Source organism: Onychomys torridus, chromosome 1, assembly GCF_903995425.1.
Source record: "Onychomys torridus chromosome 1, mOncTor1.1, whole genome shotgun sequence".
NCBI classification, from domain to species: domain Eukaryota; kingdom Metazoa; phylum Chordata; class Mammalia; order Rodentia; family Cricetidae; genus Onychomys; species Onychomys torridus.
In genome coordinates, this window is record NC_050443.1 from 42,542,748 (window position 1) to 42,567,164 (window position 24,417).

A 24,417-nucleotide genomic window follows, 5' to 3' on the forward strand; every position below is an offset into this window, starting at 1 on the left:
ACAGACCCAGAAAGGCTAAGTAACAAGGAGGGCTCAAGGAGAGATGTTGAGGTCTCTCTGGGAAGGGGAAACAGAATAGATTTTGCAAGTAAAATTATTAAGGCCACTCCATGTAGTTAAAAGGGAGGTTTATTTAGTGGCATAACTTAAAAATGAAGGGATAGGTAGATTGCAGGGTCTGGGAAAGGTATGGCCCAGTCCGGCAGTGTTCTCTGGAGAATACTGCTCAGTCTACCTCCAGCATCCAGAGTTCTAGAACCAAGAGAGCCCCGGCACTTGGAACTCAGGTTTTCAATGTCCTCTCCCAGCCCCACCTTGTAGGCGTGACCATTACCGAAGCCTCAGTGGGGGTTGGAACTTACAGGTCAAAGCTGGAATGGCTACCCACTCACTACACCTGGAAATCTACAAGGGTGATCCTAGGGAAGACTTCTAATAAAGGGGGATACAGAATCAAAACCGGTCATCTTCTGTAACCAGGCAAGGCTTCCAGTGGAGGGACTGGGACACCAACCCAGCCACAAAACCTTCAACCTACAATTTGTCTTACCTGCAAGATGTGCTGGGTAAGGGTGATACAGAACTTGCGGGAGTGGCCAACCAATAAATGGTCCAACTGGAGATTCATGCCACAAGAAGGAACCCATTCCTGACACTCCCTGGAGGGCTAAGAATCAGAGGCTGAATATTCCAGAGAACTAGGAGAGGAAACAAACATGACTGGCAAAAAGAAAAAAAAATCATTGAAATGATTCCTAATAATATTCTGCTATACTTCTAGACTGGAGCTTAGCATAATTGTCATCAGAGAGGCTTCATCTAGCAACTGGTGGAAGCAGATGCAGAGAGCCAAAGGCAAAGAGTCAGAGCTTTGGGAATCCTGTGGAGAGGGGAAGGAAGCCAGAAAGGTCAAAAACACCATAAGAAAATGGCCCACAAAAACAACTAAGCAGGGTTCATAAAGACTGAAGTGACAATCAGGGAACCTGAATGGGTCTGAATTAGGTCTTCTCCATATATGTTTTAGTTGTTTAGCTTGGTGTTCTTGTGGGACACCTAACAGTGGGAGTGGGGGCTGTCTATGAGTCTTTTGGCTGTTTTGGGGATCCTTTCCCTCCTACTAGGTTGGATTCCCCTGATCAACAACTTAAAGGGAGGCTGCCCATGCCTGGCACTGGGGCTTTTGATAGACAGTTTATTCACTATGTACACCAGTCTGGATTCAAATACTTAGTGATCCTGCTGTTTCTACCTTCTGAGTGCTGGAATCACAAGTTTGTACCACTATGCCAAGCTCAGCAAATAACTCTTGAAGGTCATAAAATTGAACTGTAATAAGGAAGCCTAGAAAGCCTGGGGTTCTGCTTTTGTGAAGGACTCCTCTGTTTATAATTCAGAAAGCAGCAGGCTACATTCAAGATTTTTCCTAGCAGCATTACTCATTATATTCAAAGATAGAAAGAATGCAAATGCCCATCAGCAGTGGAATGGATAAATAATTTATAGTATATTAGCATCACATAGCAATAAAAATGAAATAACTATAGACACATGCTACATCATGGATAACTTTTTCATATTTTTAAATTCCTACTTTACTGTTGAGTCAAATTATTTCATTTGTGTACAAAACTAAGAGAGGTCAATCATAGATAAATCTTCCAAATATTATTTGGAACAACATTTTCTTTTTTTTTTGGTGTGTGTGTCAGATACAAAGGAACATGCTATACAATCCCTTTCATATAAAGTTCAAAATGTAGGGAAAGTAAGATACAGCATAGTGTTTATGAATTAAAATAGATTACAAAAATGTAAATAAGATTCATGGAAATTATTTTCATAAATTTTTTTGTTTGGGTTGTGTGAACAGTTCTTATGGAGTCTCCATGAAGCAATGTGGATATTTCTTTTTTCTGTATAAAGAAAAGTACATGGTTAAGAGAGGTGGTGTACTTGGCAGGCTGAGGCCCAAAGATTTTGTTTGAAGGTAGCAAGGGCTAAAAGGATCTGTATTAAACCAAAAAAACTAACAATTAAGTATAGGTTTGAAGTGAAGTGGGCAATCAAAGATCAGTCAGGCTTAACATTCCTGCCCATGCTTGATGGTTTGACATAAGTCAGGGTCATTTTGGAACTGGGAACTTCAATTAAGAAAATGACTCCATCAGATTGGTCTTTAGACAAGCCTTTGGATGAATTTTCTTGACTAATGATTCATGTGAAAGGATTCAGTCCATTGTGGGCAGCACAAGTCATGGGTAGGTGCCCTGGGTTTAATAAGAAAGCAGTTTGAACAAGGCACTAAGAAGCATTCCTCCATAGCTTCTGCTTTAGTTCCTGCCTCCAGGTTCCCCTCTTAATTTCCTGTCCTGGCTTCTCTACTCTTGTCTTTGACCTGGGATATATAAGCCAAATAAACCCTTTCCTCCCCAAGATGCTTCTGGTCATGGTGTTTATCATAGCAATTGAAACCTAAGTAATAACTGCTCTGCCTCTGAGACTATGTTACCCTAGATGTGACAATGGCCAGGTTTTCTTGCACATAACTTAATGCCACTTTATTATCTAAAGCATTCAGCATTCTTGTTTTATTTAGAATACATTTATTAGGAATATATTTTCAGGGATGGAGAGACAGGAGTGATTAAGAGCAATTGAAGCTCTTCCAGAGGATCTGGTTCAGTTCATAGCACCCACATAGTGGCTTACAACCATTTATAATTCCAGTTCCAGGGCTTTTATGCTCTCTTCTGGCTTTTGCAGGTGCTGAGCACACATGTGGTACACAGACATACATACAGGCAAAGGACTCATATACGGAAAATAAAATTTATTGTTCTATTTGAATTTAGAATCCCAGAATGGCTGCTTTTATTCTCTCCTGTTCTCATATGTGTCATTCCGTTGTCTTTTGGTAATCACAATTTCTAATAAAATGTCAGCTCTCACTCTTATTGTGCATAATTTAAAGTTGATGTGTCTCATTTTCCTGGTGATTTTTTTTAGAGGTATCTAATTCTTTTTAACAACTAGATGATGATGCACTTATGTTGGGTTGTCTTTACCATTTTGCTCCCTGAGGTTTCCTACTCTTTAATTTGTAACTAGATGGCTTCAACAATTGCAGGACATTGCTGTCATAATATTTCACCTGCCCTGACTTTCTACTGGAATCTATGTAAGTGTTAGATTATTTGATTATTTATTTTACTTATCATTTGTATTCTCAATTATTTTCATTCTTTTCTTTCCTTTTGTTATATGCTGATCTGCTGTTAAATCCACAAAATTTAGACATGGAAATTTTTACTTCCATAATACCTAATTAATTATATTGAGTTTCAAGTTTCTGTTGAAATTTCTTTATAGTTTAAAGTCTATTTGCTTTGGTTGTGTGTGTGTGTGTGTTTGTGTGTGTGTGTATGTGTTTGCAACTTCCAACTATCCATGCATGCATTAGTCAGGGTTCTCTAGGGGAACAGAACTAATTCACTCTCTCTCTCTCTCTCTCTCTCTCTCTCTCTCTCTCTCTCACACACACACACACACACACACACACACACACGGGATTTATTAGAGTGATTGACAGGCTGTGGTCTAGCTAGTCCAACATTGGCTGTCTAACAACAAGTTCATGAATTCTGTATATCTTACTTTCACTCTTATTCACCCCCCCCCAAAAGAACCCACACCAATCCTGTAGAAGTGTTTGCTAGTGGGAATTATTTAGATGGGCCCCAGGGCCCTAAATTTAAATGAAACAACATAATCTTCATCAAAAATTTCAGGAATTTAAAGTAACTACAAATCAGCTCAATGAACTTGAAGAAAATAAATTAAAGAGAAAATATGTGGTATCCAAGAAATTAAAAAGATAAGGGTGATCAAATCATTAATACAGTCCAAGATTTGAAAATGGAATTCAACAAAGTGACAGAAACATTGAAGGGGACTTAAGCTGTTAAGATGAAACTGAAAAACCTAATAATTAACTACAAAACTCAAAGACAAGACTTATAAGTAGAAAAAGAATAAAGCAGAAGATAGAAGATTAGGTCTAGAAGATAAAATAGAGGATCAAGATGAAATAAGCAAAGAATATGAAAAAAAACCCAGAGGAAAGAAATGTACAGGAAAGGTGGGACACCATGAAAAGAGCAATCTTTGAATTATAGGAATGTATGTGGGAGAATAATCCTAACTCAATGCATATACCAGATCTTCAATAAGATTATTAGAACAGAAAACATACAGAATAAAGATAGAATATTAAAAGCTGCAAAGGAATAAAGGTAAAGTAATATATAAAGGCAGACCTATCAGAATTACATCAGACTTCTCAGTGGAGACTCTAAAAGCCAGAAGAGCCTGGACAGATAGATGTCTTGGAGACTTTAAAAGGTCATCGACGCCAGCCCAGACTACTATATTCAGCAAAACTTTCAATCACCATAGATGGAGAATATAATATATTTCATGATACAGTCAAATTTAATCAATATCTATCCACAAATCCAGCCCTACAGAAAGTACTAGAAGGAAAATTCCAACCCAAAGAAGTTAGCTATACCAATGAACACAGGCAATAGATAATCCCACACCAGGAAAACCCAAAGAATGGAAACACACACACACACACACACACACACACACACACACACACCACCGCTACCACCACCACCACCACCACCCACCACCAACAACAGCAACAACGACAACAACAACATATAACAACAAGTAGCAGGAAGTAACAATCACTGGTCATTAATATCTCTCAACATCAATGGACTCAATTCCCCAATAAAAAGACATGAGCTAACAGATTGAATATGAAAACAGGATCCATATTTCAGCTGCATACAAGAAACACAGCTCATCAAAGACAGACATTACCTCAGAGAAAAGGGTTGAAAAAAATTTTTCCAATCAAATAGACCTAAGAAGCAAGGTTGTGTAAGTATCCTAATACCTAACAAAATGGTGTTCAAAACAAAATAAATCTAAAGAGATGGAGAAGGACATTTCATATTCATCAAAGAGCAATACCACCAAATGATAACTCAATTCTGAACATCTATATGCCAAATACATGGGCAATTACATTTGTAAAAGAAACATTACTAAAGCTTAAATCACACATCAAACTCCACACATTAACAGTGGGAGACTTTAACACCCCACTCTCATCAATGGACAGGTTGTCCAGACAGAAAATAAACAGAGAAATAAGGGAACTCACAGATGTTATGAATCAAATGGACGTAACAGACATCTGTTGAACATTTCACCCAACAACATAGACTATACATTCTTCTCAGCATCTCATGGAACTTCCTCTAAAACTGATCACAATCTCAGTCACAAAGCAATACCACTGAATCTTATCAGATCACCATGGGGTAAAGTTGGAGTTCAACAACAACATAAATGACAGAAAGCCTAAAAACTTATAGAAACTGAACAACTCTAAACTGAATTACCATCGGGTCAAGGAAGAAATAATGAAAAAATTAAAGACTTCCTAGAGTTCAATGAAAATGAATGTACAACATATGCAAAGTGATGGGACATAATGATACCAGTGCTAATAGGAAAGTAAATAATACTAATTAAGTGCCTTCATAAAGAATTTGGAAAAATCTCATACTTGTGACTTTACCACACAGCTAAATTTCTTGGACAAAAAGAAGCAAACACACTCAAGGAGAGTAGACAGCAGGAAATAATCAAACTGAAGGCTGAAGTCAATAGAATAGATATAAAGAGAACAATACAAAGAATCAATAAAACCAAGAGTTGGTTCTTGGAGAAAATCATCAAGAAAGATCAAATCCTAACCAAACTAACAAAAGGCAGAGAGAATATAAAAAAATAACAAAATCAGAAATGAAAAGGGGACATAACAGTAGATTCTGAGGAAATCCAGAGAATCATTGGGTATACTTCAAAAACTTGTGCTACACAAAATTGGAAAATCTGAAAAAGTGAACAAATTTCTTGATAGGTACCACTTACCAAAATTAAATCAAGATCAGATAATCAATTTAAATAGATCTATAACCCCTAATGAAATAGAAACAGTCATTAAAGGTCCAGGGCAAAATGGTTTTAGTGCAGAATTCTACTCAGATTTCAAAGAAGAGCTAATATCAATACTCCTCAAATTGTTCCACATAATAGAAACAGAAGGAACAGTGCCAAATCCTTTTTATGAGGCCACAGTTACCCTGATATCTAAACCACACAAAGACTGAACAAAGAAAGAGAAATACAGACCATTTTCCCTCTGGACATCAATGCAAAAATACTCAATAAAATACTGGCAAACTGAATACAAAAAACAGATCAGTATCCTCTAACATGATCAAGTAGGCTTCATCCCAGAACTACAGGGATGGTTCAACATATCTGTCAATGTAATCCATCATATTAACAAAATGAAAGAAAAAAAGCCACATGATTATCTCATTAGATGCTGAAAAAGCTTTTGACAAAATCCAAGGTCCCTTCATGATAAAAGTATTGGAGAGATTAGGGATACAAGGAACATACCTAAATATAATAAAAGCAACACATAGCAAGCTAACAGCCAAGATCAAATTTAACGGAGAGAAACTCAAAACAATTCCACTAAAATCAGGAACAAGACAAGGCTTCCACTCTTTCCATATAACACAACAAAAGTTAATCAAGGGGATAAAAATTAGAGAAGAAGTCAATGTATTGCTATTTGAAGATGACATGATAGTGACCCCAAAAATTCTACCAGGGAACTCCTACAGTTGATAAACACCTCTAGTGAAGTGGCTGGATACAAGATTAACTAAAATAAAAATAAGTACCCTCTTATATACAAAAAATAAAGGTGCTGAGAAAGAAAAAAGGGGAAAAACACCCTTTACAATAGCCATAAACAATATAAAATATCTTTGGGTAACTTTAACTAAGTAAGTGAAAGACCTGTATGATAAGAACTTCAAGTCTTTGAAGAAAGAAATTGGAGAAGATATCATAAGATGGAAAGATCTCCCATGCTCATGGAATGGTAAGATTAACCATAGTAAAAATGGCATTTTTCTAAAAGCAATCTACAGATTTAACACAATCTCCATCAAAATTCTAACACAATTCTTTACAGACCTTGATAGAACAATACTCAATATAATATGGAAAAACAAATAACCAAGGATGGCTAAAACAGTAATGTACAATAAAACAACTGCTGGTAGTATTACCATTCCTCATCTAGAGCTTGACTACAGAGCTATAGTAATACAAACAGTAAACAGCATGGAATTGACATAAAAACAGATACATTGATCAATATAATAGAATTGAAGACTCAGACATAAACCCACATACCTATAAACACTTGATTTTTACAAATAAGCCAAAATTTTACAATGGATAAAAGAAAGCATCTTCAACAAATGGTACTGGCACAAATGGATGTCAGTTTGTAGAAGAATGCAAATAGATCCATATCTATCACTCTGCACAAAACTCAAGTCCAAGTGGATCAAAGACCTCAACATAAATCCAGTTACACTGAACCTGATACAAGAGAAAGTGGGGCGATAGCCTAGAACATATTATCACAGAAGATAACTTCCTAAATAGAACATCAGTAGCACAGACGCTAAGATTGATAATTAATAAATGGGACCTCACAAAACGGAAAAGCTTCTGTAAGGCAAAGAACACTGTCAATAGGAAAAAATGCAAGCCTAAAGAATGGGAAAAGATCTTCACCAACCCCACATCTGACAGAGTGGTGATCTCCAAAATATATAAAAAAAAAAACTTAAGAAACTATGCATAAAACCCCAAATAATCCAATTTTAAAATGGGGTACAGACCTAAGTAGAGATAATTCTCAATAGAGTATTCTCAAACAGCAGAGAAACATTTAAAGAAATATTCAGCATTCTTAGCTATCAGAGAAATGAAAATCAAAATGATTCTGAGATTCCATCTTACACATGTTAGATGGCAAAGATCAAAAACACAAATGACAGCTTATGCTGGAGAGGATGTGGAGTAAGGGGAACACTCCTCCATTGCTAGTGGAAGTGCAAACTTGTACAGCCACTTTGGAAATTAATATGACAGTTTCATAGAAAAGTGGGAATCAACCTATTTCAAGACCCAGCGATACCACTTTTGGGAATATATCCAAAGGATGCTTAATCATACCACAAGGACACTTGCCCAACAATGTTCATAGCAGCACTATTTGTAATAGCCAGAACCTGGAAAAAAACTAAATGTCCCTCAACCAAATAATTGATAAAGAAAATGTGGTATATTTGCACAGTAGAGTATTACTCAGGTGCTTAAAAAGAAAGATACCAGGAAATTTGAAGGCAAATGGATAGAACTAGAAAAATCATACTGAGTCAGGTAACACAGACCCAAAAAAATAAACATGATATGTTTTCACTTATAAGTGGATATTAACTGTAAAGTAAAGGATAACCCATCTATAATCCTTAGACTCAGAGAGGTTAGGTAACAAGGAGGGTGCAAAGGAAAACTCATGTCTCTCCCTGGGAAGGGGAAATAGAAGAGATCTTTTGTATAGACTAGGGGCAGTTGAGAATGGGAATTTGAGAGATTAGGTTGAAGGATGGGTGGAGAGTGCTGAAAGAGATGACTGAAAAGGGGGAGCTTTTTAGGGCTAGGTGGGAAACTGATTCAAGGGAAACTCCCAGGAATCTACAAGAATGACTCTGGCTGATACTCCTAGCAACAGTGGATAGGTAGCCAGAACTGGCCATCTCCTGTGATCAGATTTGTGATTACTCTAATCTCATCAGAGAGCCTTCATCCAGTAACTGATGGAAATGTATACAGAAATCCACAGCCAAACATTAGACTGTGCTCAGCAAATCCTGCTGAGGAGAGGGAGCAAAGATTGTAGGAGCAAGGGAGGGGGTCCAGAACATCACAAGAAAACCCACAGAAATAACTAACCTGGCTCATAGGCTCTCACAGTGTCTGAACCAACAACCAGAGAGCCTACATGGGACTGACCTAGGCCCTCTACATAGATGTGACTTGGTCCATTTGTCAGACTCCTAAGTTTGGGAGCAGCAGCTGTCCCTAATGCTTTGGGTGGCTCTTGGAACCTGTTCCTCATAATTGATTGCCTTGTCCAGCCTAAATACAAGGATAGATGCTTAGTCTTCTCACAAGATGATATGGTATGCTTTGTTGATACCCATGGGAGGCTTGCCCCTTTCTGAACAGAAATGGAGGAGTGTATGAGGGAAGAATTAGGGGAGGTGGGGGAGGGAGTGGGAGGAGACGGAGGAGAAAGAGTGGTTATGATATAAACTAAATAAAATAAAATTTCCCCTAAATCAAAGAAAGAACAGGCCCACACAGATCCAATAACCACACAGCACACAAAATAGACAATGCCAGAAAAGAAAATATGCATGGCATATAATAGTTAAAACACTTGTAATGAAAGCTAACAGAGAAAAAAATTACAAGTCATTAACAATGCTAAAACCATCAGAATAACAGCTGATTTCTCAATGGAAACTTTGAAAATAAGAAGAGCCTGGAACAATGCATTCCAAGTTCTAAAGGACCAACTAAACTCATATACCTAGTAAAACTATCTACCATGTTGAAGGAGAAAAACTTTTCATGATTTCAATAGCCTGAAAACATATTTACAACAAACCTAAAGAAAATATATGAAGCAATTATTTCAGGCTGAAGAAAGGAATGAGCATAGCCAAACAACCACACAAAGAAACATAAAGCCATAATTATTAAAACTCAAATTAGCATTGAAAATACAATACCAATAATCAATACACAATGACCACAATTTATAGACACATTTCAATACAAAACTTTAAGTATTAAAGACCTCAATTCTCCAGTCAAGAGGCACAGGTTAGATGAATGGACCAAGAAACAAAACCAACCTATTTGTAGTTCACAAGAAACATAGCTTAACATCATCTTAGAATAGAAGGATGGGAAAATGTACTTCAATCAAATGGGAACAGGAAGCAAGCAGGAGCTGCCATCTTTATACCCGTCAAAAGAGACTAAAACTAAAACCAATCGGAAGAGATAAACACTATATGCTAATCAAGGCACCAATTAACCAAGAAGACCTTACTATTCCTAGCATATATGCAGTAAAATTCTGTTGTATCCAGTTCCATAGAAAGGACTGTATTAGACTTAAAGATACAGATTAATGTCAGCTTATTAACAGTAGGTGATTTCAATACCATTTGTTTTCAAATAGGTCATCTGGACCAAAAACAAACAGAAACATCAGAATTAAACGACATCATACATCAAATGGACTTAACAGACATCTATAGAATAATTGACCCCAAAACTGAAGAATAGAAATTTTATTCAGCAGCACATGGTGCTTCTCTAAAACAGACTACACCCTGGGATATAAAACACATCTTTATAAATTCATCAAGACAGAAATAACTCTGTGTATTCCTTTTGACTATAATGCAATAAAACTGAAAATTGATAGTAAACAAATCTCTACTAAATACACACACTCACAGAGATTAAATAACTCATTACTGAGTGATGAAGGAGTGAAAGGATAAATTAAGAAAAAATTAAAACCTTCCTGGAATGAAATGAAAAGGAAAAAGGAAAATTGCTGGGACATGTTGAAGGCAATCCCATGAAGAAAATTTATATTTCTAAGCCCTCTGATTTAAAAATCAGAGCACAAATACATGATTTAATGATTTTACTCAAAATTTTGGAAAACCCAAACCAAACAAAATCTAAACCTAGTCAATGGCTAGAAATAGTAAAAATCAGAGCAGAAAACAATACAATATAAACAGAGAAAACAATAAAAAGAATCAAGAAATCTCCAAGATGGTTCTTTGAGAAGATAAGAGTCACAAATACTTGGCCTAAACAACCAAATTAAAAAAGGAGAGGAGTATAACAGGATTAGAAAAGAATAGGGAAGCCTTACAACAGACACTAAAGAAATTCAGAATATTATAAGGGGATACTTTAAAAATGTATATCACACATAGTTGTAAGTTCAAAATAAATGGATGAATTTCTAGGTTCAGTCAAACTACCATAATTATACCAAAAAGAAGTTAACAGTCTCAACAGACCTATAACAAATTTGGAAATTAAAATAGTAATAACTGTTGTCCAGCTAAAAATTTCCCAAGGCCAGATGGAGTCACAGCAGAATTTTATCAGATTTCAAAAAAGATCTAGAGCCAATCCTTCTGAAACTATTCAAAGAAATAGAAACAGAAGGTTCATTTCCAAACTCCTGTGAAGACAAGATCACTCTAATACTAAACAAGGTAAACACACAAGAAAACTACAGGCCAATAACACTGAAAAATATATAGACTCAAAAATGTTCAGCAAAATATTTGAAAACAGAATACAGACATCTATCAAAAGATTATCTACCATGACCATATTGACTTTATCCCTGAAATGCAGGGAGAGTTTAAGTAAATAAATGTAATAGACCTCATAAGCAGACTTGAAGAAAAAATCTGCATCTATTGGTCATCAATACAGATGCAGAAAAACCTTTGCCAAGATCAAATATGAATTTATTTTTAAAGTCCTAGTGAATTTAGGACAAGAGAGAAGAAACATTAACATAAAAAAATGAGAAAGCCACATCAAACCTCATCCTAAATAGAAAAAGTCTTAAAGGAATCTCACTGAAATCAGAAACGGGACAGAGCAGTCCACTATCCTCACTCCTTTTCAATATTGTACTGGAAGTAATAGCTGGAATAAAGTAAGAGAAGAAAATTAAAGGTATACAAATAGGAAAACAAAAAGTAAAAATATCTTTATTTGTAAATGATAAGCTATTGTACATAAGAGATGCCAAAAATTCTATAAGAACACTTCTACTAGACACAATAAACAAATTCAGCATAGTGGCAGGATATAGAATCAACTTGCACAAATCAATAGTTTCTCTATACACCAACAACAAGCATAAAAGAAAGTTCATGGATATACTCCTATTCACTACAGTCTCAAAGAAAATAAAATACCAAGGAATAAACACAGTCAAGGAGGTGAAAGACCTCTATAATGAGAACTTTAAATATCTAATAACAAGGTTAAGAATGGCACTACAAAATGGAAGGATATGCTCACAAATTAGTAGGGTTAATTTTGTAAGTATGACCATTTTACCAAATGCCATTTATACATTAAATGAATTCCCAATTAAAATCTTTATCTCATTTCTCACAGAAATACAGCAAAACAAAACAAAGCAAAACAACCAACAATAAAATTCTAACCTGAAAATCATATGGAAGCACAAAGTTCCCTAGATATCCCCAAACAATGCAGAGCTGCAAGAACAGTGCTGGAAGGATTACCAATTCAGATTTCAAGTGTATCTTTAAGCATTGCATGGTACTGGCAGAAAACAGACATGTAAACTAGTGCAACAAAATTGAAAATACAAAGATTAGTACAGGTAATTGCAGCCATTTAATGTTTGACATATATAACAAAAACATATACTGGAGAAAAGAAAGGATCTTCAACAAATGGTGCTGTAAAAACTGAATGTTGACATGCAGAAGAATGAAATTAGACCCATATTCATTAGCTTGCACACACACTAACTCCAAATGAGTCAAAGACCTAAGTATGAAAACTGAAACACTAAAACCGTTAGAAGAAATCACAGGTAGTGCCCTCCAACACATAGATGTAGGAATGTTCTTTATGAATAAGAATCCATTTGCCCAAGAATTAAGGCCAACAATTAACAACAAAAAAATCAATTAACTAGGTGAAGAGTAAGACCACAGAATGAGAGAGAATCTATGACATCTAAGCATCTGATACATAATTAATATGCAGAAAATAAAAAATACTCAAGAGAGAAAAAAATATCAACAACTCAATAAAAAATGGGCTTGGGGCCTGAACAGAGTGTTCTCAAAAAGAAGGAAAATAATAGTTAAGAAATATTGCAAAAAATGTTCTTTGCCCTTGGATATTAGTGAAAGCAAATCAAAAACACTTAGATTTACTCTTATCCCTGTAACAGTGGCAAAGCTCAACAAAACAACCAACAACGTATGCTGAAGGGGATGTGAGGAAAAAGGGACCTGCAATCCATTGTTGGTGGGATTCAAAACTAGTCCAGCTTCTCTAGAAATCAGTGTGAAGAATCTCAAAAAAACTAAAAATAAACATGACACAGATAAATAAAATAAAATATGACACACATATACCACTTCTTGGCAATATACCCAAAAACCTGACATCCTACTGCACTGATAGTTGCTCAGCCATGTTTATTACTTCTCTATTCACAATAGCTAGGAAATGGAAAAATACAAACAAACCACAAATGTCCTTCTACCAATGAATACATAATGAAAATGTGGTCCCATATATGCTATGGCATTCTCTTCAGCTGTAAAGCAAAATAAAATTTGCATGTAAATGGATGCAACTATAAAAAAATCCTATTGAGTGAAAGAACCCATACTTAGAAAAACATCATATGTTCTCTTTCAACCGAAGTTTCTTGCTCTAAACTTTCAGACTTGCATATATAACCCAGAGTAACTACAGAAGCTGGGAAAGTAAAATGGGACCAGTATGAAGGGTTGGGAAGCAATAGAGAGGGGAATACTGGGGTACAATTGGGGTACAATATTGGGAAATACTGGGGTATCTCCTCCCATCACTAATCAGAGCCTCCTCAACCTTCCCATTTCCTTTTCATATTTCTTGTACCCCAATTAAGAATTTGAAAAAAAGAGAGATTAAGGATGAGAGAAAGAGAAAGACATAGGAACAAGAGAATTTGATGCTTAGATGGGTGAATAGTAAGAAATGTCTTGTAAAAAACCATACATGGCAGTCCTAAAACCTAATTGAACAGTATTTAGAAAAACAATCATCATGACATATGTATGCAAGAATGATGATTAAAAACAGAAGATAAAAAATAAAAAGAATAGTTATCAGGTGAACTGCAGGCACAGCTGTGTTGAGTGGAAAGCTGAAAATCTTAAATCTCTCTGGGTCTAGCAGGCTCCATTGGTGCTGTTGATAACAGTGAGTGAGAGGGTGCTCTTTGTCTCTGCAGACTGTTCTATGTGCTTCTGGCATATGGGAAAGGAGAAGTTGTAAATCCTGTGTTTCCCCAGCCAGCTCACAAATAACTACATGGAGACTTGTTAATTATGAAAGTTCAGCCGATAGCTTAGGTTTGTGGCTAACTAGCTCTTATAAGTTAAAATAATCCATTTCTATTAATTTACTTTCTGCCTCATGGTTACACTACCTTTATTCTGTTTGCCCATGCTGCTTCCTCTGAGTTCAGGTGTCTCCTTGTGACTATGGCTTTTTTCTTCCCAGCATTCTCTTTGCCCTGAAAATCTAGCCTAGCTATTAGTCATTGAGCTTTTAATTAAACTAATCACAGTGAAATATCTTCACACAGTGTAACAGAATACTCCACATCAAAGTCCTTCCTTTGTAGCTCTCTAAGACTCCTATATCCTACATGCTTTTTGGTTTGCTGTATGGGAGGAGCCACATTTCCTTTGCTTTTTCTATTGCTCTCCCCAGGAAGCTTAATTCTGCCAGTGGTGATTTAAGAGGGTTTGTTTGATTCTGATTCTCAAGATCTCACTTGGCTTAATATGTTTGCTTACAGAACTTGTCTCTTGTGGTAGAAGGGTTTGCTATATATTATCCTGCATGTTTTTGTGTACTGAGTTTCCATTGTGAGTCTTTTAACCTGCTATCTTACCAGGAAGTCTTTCATGTAGTTTCAATGTTTGAAATATGAAAATATTTTACATATTAACAATAAAGGTAAAAGAATGGAGCCCCCAAATTCCTATAAACAGAAATAGCAACTGTATATCAAACTGATAAACAGTTTGAAAATTATGAAAACATAGGGTAATTTAGTTTGAAGATAAAAAATATTGATAGAACTGATACTCATATTGATATTGGTGATTTATGCACATTATAAGAAAGACCAAAGGCACTCAATTTAAATAGGAGAAAATGAAAAAGAACATGTCAGTCTGGGATATGAACTAGGACTATAAACACAAGTTTAAATTTTATTTATTTATTCTATAATGACAACTTGGATGCAGTGAGCATTGTCAATGTTTAATAAAAACGAGAAGACCTCTAATAAAGGACTGTATCTAGGTCTGGGTCATAATAATATAGAATATCTTACTTGCCATAAGTAAAGCAAATTGAACAGCTTATAAAGAAGACACAAATTTTTCTGGGTGGTGCCACACACTTTTAATCCCAGTACTCAGGAGGCAGAGGCAGGCATATCTCTATGAGTACAAGGCCAGCCTGGTCTACAGAATGATTTCCAGAACAGCAAAGGACACCCAGAGAAACCCAGAGAAACCCTGTCTTGAAATATCCCCATGCAAAAAAGAAAAAGAAAACACCAAATTGGCTTGAAGAAGATCCAGTCAGCCAAATATGAACAAATTAAATACTAATATGAGAAGTTTTATGGTTGACATGATAAAATATCCATTACTTAAAAAATCAGCTATGGTGTCAGAACATGTTTCAAGAATGGTATCATGTAAGGAGAATTTTTAATGCTTGAAGAATACAAGTCTTGTGACCTCAGTATCTTCAAAACATGAAATTGTTTTTGGAATTTGTTTTTTCATTCCTCCCAGGTTTGGTGAATAGGGGTGAGTTTACATCAGATTCTTCATATTGCTTGCTGATGTTATTCAACTAAACATTTAAAATATTCTTCATATGCCTCCTAAGGTAAAACATGTTTTTGCCACAAGTGCCTTGTCCTTGTGATTGTACACTTTACTCAGGTGACTCTAATAAACCCTCAGAGTACAAATTGTAGGATGCTCTGAGTAAAGTTGGCTATTACAAGAGACTCTAATCCACCCTATTTTTAGGCCTACTCTCCCAGATTCATACTAAAAACTAGAGTGGGGTAAACATATGGGAACTGAAGAAATGGCTCAGTGATTAAGAGTGTATTCTGCTCTTGCACAGGACCCAAGTCTGGTTTCCAGCATCCACATTGTGCAGTTCACAACCACCTATAACTCCAGTTCAAGGGGATCCTATACCTCTTCCAGACTGCAGGCAGGTGCATTCATGAGCACACACACACACACACACACACACACACACACACACACACACACAAACATATATACAATCTTAATTATTATTTTTTTAATTCAAAACAAAACAAAACCCAACCAGCTAATGCTGGTAAGATGGTTCAGTAGGTAACATACTTGCTGCTTAGGCTGATGACCTGAATTAAATCCCTCAGGTCCACAAAGTGGAAAGAAGTAACTGACTCCATAAGTTCCCTGGCTTCCACACCATGTACAACCTTCCCCAATATATAAATGTAATAATAATAAATAAAAACTCAGCACAAACACACATGTAATAAAAATAAATGAACAAAAGCTCAGCTAATACTGAAAGAGTGGAAAATTATAATTATGCAACTATTAATGTAAAGTTGATTCATATAGTGATTACTTATGATGCCAACAATAATGCATAAAGTGTTGGAATGTTTATTCAGTTCTCAGAATATCACATTCAGATTATTGTTACAATATAGGTATATGATGGAGAAATTTACCGGACAGCATATAAACCAAGTAATAAAACAATAATGTCAATGACAGACTAAATTACCATTATATGCTTGTGCTTGTTTATGTAATGCAATGCTAAACAAAACCTTTATATGCATTTTGAAAAAATGTAGCAAGAATATAATTGTGAGAGGATCACATGAATCATAGAATCATATTGTGGGAGCTTTTTATCAAATAACTGACCCAACAGAAAGACATGTAGACTAATGGAATAGAAGATCCAGAAATAAGCCCATTCCATTACAGCCACCTGAATTTTGACTAAGTTGACAAAAACTTAGGAAGACAGCATCTTCAAAAAATAATGCTGAGAAAACTTGATGCATACAGAGAGAGAGAGAGAAAGAGAGAGAGAGAAAGAGAGAGAGAGAGAGAGAGAGAGAGAAGAAAGTGATCACTAGCACTAGCTCTTACCATTAACAAAATTCAACTGGAAATAGATCAAAACTTTAATGGAAGACCTGATGCTTACTAATGAAAAACATAGTGAACATCTAAAAACATAAGTACAGACCAAGACTTTTAAAATATGGGTTCCTTTGCTCAGGAAATTGCAGCAAGGATTGACAAATGGTACAGCATCAATTTTAAAAGCATCTGCACAGCAAAGGAAACATCAGAGTGAAAAGACACAGAAGAGGATAGTTTTGGCAGCTATACAGTGACAAACATGGGATTAATAGCCAGGAGATATGAACGCAAAAATGTTAAGCACCAAAAAAAAAAAATCAAATACATGGACTAATGAATTAAACAGACAATTATCAAAAGAATCATAAATCACATAGTTTTGGCTATCAGAGAAATGTAGAAGAATGCATAGAGTCCATCTCTGCTGAGTCAGAATAGCTGAAAACAAGAAACAAATGCTAGGGCAAAATGTGTGGAGAGTATGCTTATATACTGAATATATACTGAATAGAATGTAAATTAGTGTAGATATTATGGAAATCAGTATGAAGGATCTTGAAAAAAACTAAAAGTAGGACTGCTAACATGATCCAGCTATAACTGAAGGAATATACATCAGCCTACGTCAGAGACACTTGCACATCTGTGTTTATCACTGAACTACTCACAATAGCTAAATTATGTAATCAGCCTAGATATCCATGAATAGATGAATGAATAAAGAAAATGTGGTAAATAAATATACATACAATGGAGTTCTATAGCCACAAAACAAAAAAATGAGTTATGTAGTTTTCAAGAAAATGAAACTGGAGGTCATCATGTTAAACAAAACGTCAGATTAAAAAAGACAAGTAATTGCATGCTTTGTCTCACACATTACATGAAAACAGAATGGGATGTCTGGAGAGAAGAAGGGAAATGGTGGGGACAGGAGAAGGTAATGAGCAGTGAACATGAGTTTTTGGACTTTTCTTTTGGGTGAAATGGTTAGAAAATGGGAAATTAGGCATATAGCATATAACAAGTATTTGTCTTGAAAGAGAAGTATGAGTAAAAATTGGGGGACAGTTAGTAAGTCTCATAGATTTGAAAAGCCCACCTAAGTTCAGATACTTACCACAGAAACAGTGTTCTGGATAAGAATTACAATCACTCTGTCAATAAAGTATCACATTATTAGTACTTAGCACCTAGAATGGAATTACCAAAAACAAACAAACAAACAAAAAAAACAAACAAACAAAGAAAAAGATCACCTTTTGAGGGTTAAGTTTTCAGATTAACTGCCTAATGGGCTACACAGAAGTTGGCATAAATCACTTTATAAGGAGAACATTGACTTCTAGCCTTGCCAGATATAGTTAAAACCCAACAGTTCTAAATATAAGAGCTAATTATCTGTAGAAACACTGAGAAAAGTTAGACTATGAAATACTAGCTATAACCTACACTGAGGACCGCAGCCAAAAAGCATCAAAGGTTTTCATTCCTCTCAAGACATGTCTTAATAAAATTTAATGAGTCAGGTATTCTAGATTAAGTTTATAGAAAACAAAACCAAGCCAGGTGGTGGTGGTGCACACCTTTAATCCCAGCACTCAGGAGGCAGAGCCAGGTGGATCTCTGTGAGTTCGAGGCCAGCCTGGTCTACAAAGTGAGTTCCAGGAAAGGCACAAAAGGTACACAGAGAAACCCTGTCTTTAAAAACCAAAAAAAGAAAACAAAAACAAAATCGACAGTACTTCTAGTTGCCCTTTTGTAGATCCCAAACCTCAGCAATGTGGTATTGAGTGTCCAGCCTATCTTCTTACAGAGAAAATGTCCTGGTCACATACTAATTTTCACAGTCAATCTTCAGTTTAAATCAATAAACTAGTGCTCTTATTCATAACTCTGTGGCTTGAGCTTGGCTAGGGTGACCTTGGTGATGGACTGGATGAAAACATGATTTTAAGCCTATAATCCTGATGGCTAGATCCAGACTGAGGTACATCTACCAAATGTGACTTATCCATTCATTTGCTTACATTGTGCATGCCTTGGCAGCCTGTATCCAAGCCTAAACTGCATGCTAGTCCTAGTGCCAGAACCAGACTGGCTTTGGGGTCCCATATGACCATACGCAGAACTGAACTGAATAGTAGGGAGAACTGGGTATTATTGTATGATTAAGAAACATCCAATGAGGTTTGGGCCATGATTAAGTGGTAGAGCCCTTGGCCTAGTATGGGTGAGGCCCTGGGTTCAATCTACTGCATTACCAGAAAAGAAATCCAGTGAAATACTTTTACATTAATAAAAACCAAATAAAACATCACAATAAAAATACATGCACAGGGGCACATACATATATACACATCCCTTGGTTTAATTTGTTGTAATTCTACTAGTTTTTAGTTGTGAAACATGGGTCAATTGCTCACCTATTATACATAAACTCAATTTTCTAATGTACAAAATATATAATGTCCAAATCTGTTGTAAAAGTTAATCAGGCTAGTTTAAACAGCTACCACTTATTGAGCACACAGATATAATCTGTGGAAAGCCACTACCACTTCAGAAACATGGCATTAAATACTCAAATTTATATAGATGCGATCAGGACTATGGTTATCAGGATCCTAAAAAAAAGAAGCAATAGGAAATATATTACTATGAATGATATGTATATTAACTACCATTAAAATGCTTGGTCTTTATATACTACCTGGCTAGGTTAATATTACAAAACAAAAAAGTAAGCTTTAATAATAGATTCTGAAGAAATGAGTTTATGGAGTAAAACATCATTTCAGCAATAGAATTTTGTATTATTTATATATCAATGTCAAGTAAGACTTAAAATTTAAATATTTCCTTTAAATTACAAATAATAGTTATGATTATTGACTGGATATTTTCTTGAGAGAGCTTGAAGAAACAGTTAAGTGTGCTATCTTTAATACTAAGATTTTATTTAATCAATGTACTTATTCAGATTTTAAAAAATGTTGTGAGAACCCCAGGATCAATAAATGTATTTAAAATAGTATTAAACATATATGGTATGAATGATTTCAAAGAACTCAAATGATGTACTTAGTCAGAAGGAAAATTCTAAAGGTTTATTTACTGACTTAAGTGGAAATATCCCAATCAGAAGAATCCAGGTTATCAATGTAACAGTAGTGGTGGCTGCAGCAGCAGGTGGGATTTAATTAAATATTTCTCTTTTTCACCTACCCTCCAGCCTGTTTAACACAGACATTGAAATGACCAAGGTCAAAACATTGTTTGACAGGATTTGCTCAAGTGATTTTTCTTTTTATTTTTTTTGAGAGAGGGTTTCTCTTTGTAGCCCAGGCTTTCCTGGAACTTGCTATGTCGACCAGACTGGTTTAGAACTCACGAGATCCGCCTGCCTCTGCCTCCTTAGTGCTGGGATTAAAGGCGTCCACCACCGCACCTGGTTGCTCATTTTTTATTTGTATTTATGTGTGTATACATACAAGTATTCATGCCATGGCATATCTGTGCATCACTGCCGCTTGTAGAATTGGGTTCTTTCCTTCTACCATGTGGATTCCAGGCAATGAACTCAGGTCTCCAGGGTTGTTAGCAAGTGCCTTTACCTCAATGAGCCATCTTATTGTCACCTTCAAAACTTCTTATGCATTCTTAGCTATTTGTATAATTAGAAGAATTAGTGCTGAATGAGTCACAAATTTAAGAGAACTTCATAAACTATCATAGTCGAAACCTCAATTTGATACAGCACACACTAATGCTCTAAAATATTTATCCATTATTACTTAATTTTTTAAATTCAGATTTCTTATAGTAAATTATCTGACTTTTTTGTCCCCGCTATATTGCATTAGCATGCCACTTCAGTACTTTGTATACTTTTACATAATTTGAGTAGATTAATTTCCTGAACAACTACTTTATTACATTCTTTCAGTGTTAGGGAATTCTGTCAGACACAATGGTCTTAGTTCTTAACTTTCTTCTTTTACCATTTTTACATTCACAAGGGCTGATTTGATCATTCCCTTTTTTTAGGAGTTACCCTGTTTTAGCCATTTAGGTAGGTGTTAACATGAGGGAAGAGAAAAAGCCAAGAACACTCTTTTTTCTCAAGAAGTATAGAGGAAGAAAGTCAAAGTGACTTATCAGCAATGCATGATAAGTGGCAGGATAGAAGGAAATACTGCAGAGGCAAAAGCAAAAAGACCTGGGAAGATCAGAAAGGCTGTTCAGAGAGATGCTTGGACTTGTCTAAAAGGAAGAAGGAATTCTATTCAAAAGGGCTCTAAATGACTTGCAAGTACTTAAGTACTGTTTAAGCAATGGTTTTATGTGGGGTATGGGAAGACAGGTGTGGAAGGAAGGTATGGCTATGTCAAGTAGGTCTTAGTCTCAGCATTTAGGCTCAAAGGACCCATGGTAAACCACTGATGTTATGAATAGAAAATATGTGATCATTAAAATAAATGTGTGTGATCAGGACATCAATACCAAAATATAGGCTAGCATTTTCCTGAGTGTTGGGGATTTATGTCTTTTCTTGTTGATTTTATTCTAGTTCAGAAGGAATAGCAGATAAATATTAGTGGACACCTGCTGTGGATGATAAAAAAGATTCTAAAATGGAGCTAAAAACAGCTTCCTAGTTGTCTCAAGTTAGCAGCAGCCTGCAAGTTTGAGCTACTTTATGGTGGGTTCCAGGTGTGCGGGCTTAACCTAATCTATGTTATACAGAAGTGTCTCCAAGCTGCGCACTATCCTGTGTGTTGGACATAGTTTTTCTGGTTAAAAAAAAAAAGGGGAGGTTTCTGGGCTACACACTGCTGGATGGAATCATAGACCCACTGCTTCCCAGAGTCTGTGGGAGCACAGTTCCCAGAGCTGCCAGTAAACATACTACCACCATGTTGAAAAGCTGAGGTGGGTGGAGCCAGCAGCCATAGCTGCTGTTTTAGTCTTAGAATGCTGCAGTTTAAAGCAATACATTCACAATAAGACAGATTCAGATGGGATAAACCTCTAAACAGTTTATAATGTATGTAAAAATGTATGTAGGCTTGAAAGAGAATGTATATATATAAAGAAATGGTTTTAAAAATAAACTCTTTAAAGAGACAGTAAAGGTAGTATAAAAATAAGCCACATAAAGATGGATATTACACAGAGAATCTGGATTGTGTTGTCTTTGGGATTTTTAACTGCAGAAAGACATTTGATTGTAAAAGTTGTTGAGTATATTTTAAAGATATCTTGACTTCAAAGTTTGGATGTAAGGATATGATGCTTTGGAAAGGAGGCTCTGCTTTTGTTTCCACAGAAAGCCAGAGGCTTTGGATTTGTTCCAGATTAAGGTACATAAGGTTTGACCAGCCAAGACCTCCTGAAAGGTCTCTGATGACACCCTGGCCCAGATGATCCAACATCCAGAATGGTTTCAAGGCAACTGGCTCAGACAATACAGCCTCATGGACTACCCCATAATCCTAAAATTTTCTTTATGTCCCCATAAGAATATAGTGCCCTCATCCAATAGGAAGCAGTATGAGAAACTATGCCCAAATTCCCAAATATACCAAGCTGGCTTTGGAGATGGAATTGACTCACCTCTTCTCTAAACCCAAGCATATTCCTAAAAGAAAAGGTTGAGAGATTCTTGTGTCCCATATCAAAAGAGTTCTCTGGTGTGTGACAGAGAAAAACCAACATTTTAATTTAAAGAAGGTTGATTATAAATGCAATCTCTTTCTAAAGAAAAAAAGGGGATGTAGATATGATAGAATAAATAGTAACAATTTGTTTAAAAATGTATTACATTGCTATGGATTTTAATTTATTGATACAAATTTGAAGTTAATTTTATTATAATATATATATTTCTACTCTCATTTGAGGTATTATGTTTATGTAACTCATTTAAAGTGTAATGGATAATTAAGAAATACAGATTAATAATTAGTCTTCTATGATAGTCAAACTTATAGTCATGTTAGTTTAGTTTTCTAGGTATATATAGATATATTTCAGACAGACAGGTAGTCTTCAAACACTTCAAAGACCTACAGAATATGGCACTTAAAATGTTTTAAAAATTTATACTTTTTGGACAGTGAGACATGTCTGCTCCTGGCAGCAATGATTTATTTCAGAGAGGAGGATGATCATTGAAGACACTATATATGGAATTTATCTTCTTCTAGAAAAATAAACATTTGGGCAAGAAACTGTTCTTGCCTGGACTGCTTGATTGACTGGACATGTAGGTGCCAGAGGAAGATGACCACTGAACTTTGCTTGGCAAAATGGTCCTTCAGGTTCCTGCTTTGCAGAGGAAACTGCCAGACATTCTATAGGTCACAGAGAAGTGATTAAGAGACTCTAAACCTGAGGGCTGAAGACAGATGCCCCAACTTTACCGAGGAACTTTGGATGACTGTCCAGGCTGACAGCTGTCTCTGTCTACTCTCACAAGACTTCAGAAAGTTGCTTGCATCTGTCTTCCATTTCTCAGGTAATATTATATCCTTTTGGGGTCTTTGATGTAGTTGAAGACTAGATAGTTATAATTTCCTTAGTCATGATAAAAGAAAAGTTAGATATAAAACCTTAGACTCACAAATATAGGATAGATAAAATATCTTCTCTAATTTTGCCAAATACAAATAGACTAGATATTATAAATCGACTAGATATTGTAACTGTAATTCTTTCTTGATAATTATTTTGTTATATGTAATTTTACTATGTTAAAGTTAAAAAGCTTCCATTTGAATAAAAAAGAAAAGGGGAGGTGCTGTGGATGATTGATTGATAAGTAAAGTGCTGATTGGCCAGTAGCCAGGCAGGAAGTATAGGCAGGACTAGGAGGGAGGAGCATTCTGAGAAGTGGAAGGCTGAGGCAAGGAGATGCTGCCAGTCACCTGATGAGAAGCAACATGTAAGGATACTGGTAAGCCACAAGAAATGGGTTGACTTAAGATATAAGAAGAGATAGCAAGAAGCCTGTCATAGCCATACAGTTTATAAGTAATACAAGTCTCTGTGTGTTTATTGGGGTTGGAGTGGATGCAGGAGCAAGGTGGACTGGAGAAAACTCCAGCTACAAACACCCTCTTAACTACACAATTGTTGGATTGCTCTAAAACTGTTAACACTTTTATAGATCTGATTTTCTCTTGAATTGTGTTACTGAAGATAGGCACAGGGATTATTGTTTATTGTTTCACAAGGCCTGGGTAGTTCTGGGTAAATAGTAGACACTAAGTATGTTCAAAGCATGAATTAATTT

General features: G+C 35.7%; 1 long non-coding RNA gene across 1 annotated transcript in view; it reads right to left on the minus strand.

The window, feature by feature from the left end:
* LOC118588956 overlaps nt 1-18,369 on the minus strand; it is a 31,102-nt gene extending 12,733 nt beyond the window's left edge. The window contains exons 1-2 of the long non-coding RNA XR_004945629.1: nt 18,238-18,369; nt 551-698 (exon numbers count right to left, since the gene is read on the minus strand). This is a non-coding gene — a long non-coding RNA (uncharacterized LOC118588956). The remainder of the gene's footprint in view (nt 1-550; nt 699-18,237) is intronic.
* Nucleotides 18,370-24,417: the final 6,048 nt, after the last annotated feature.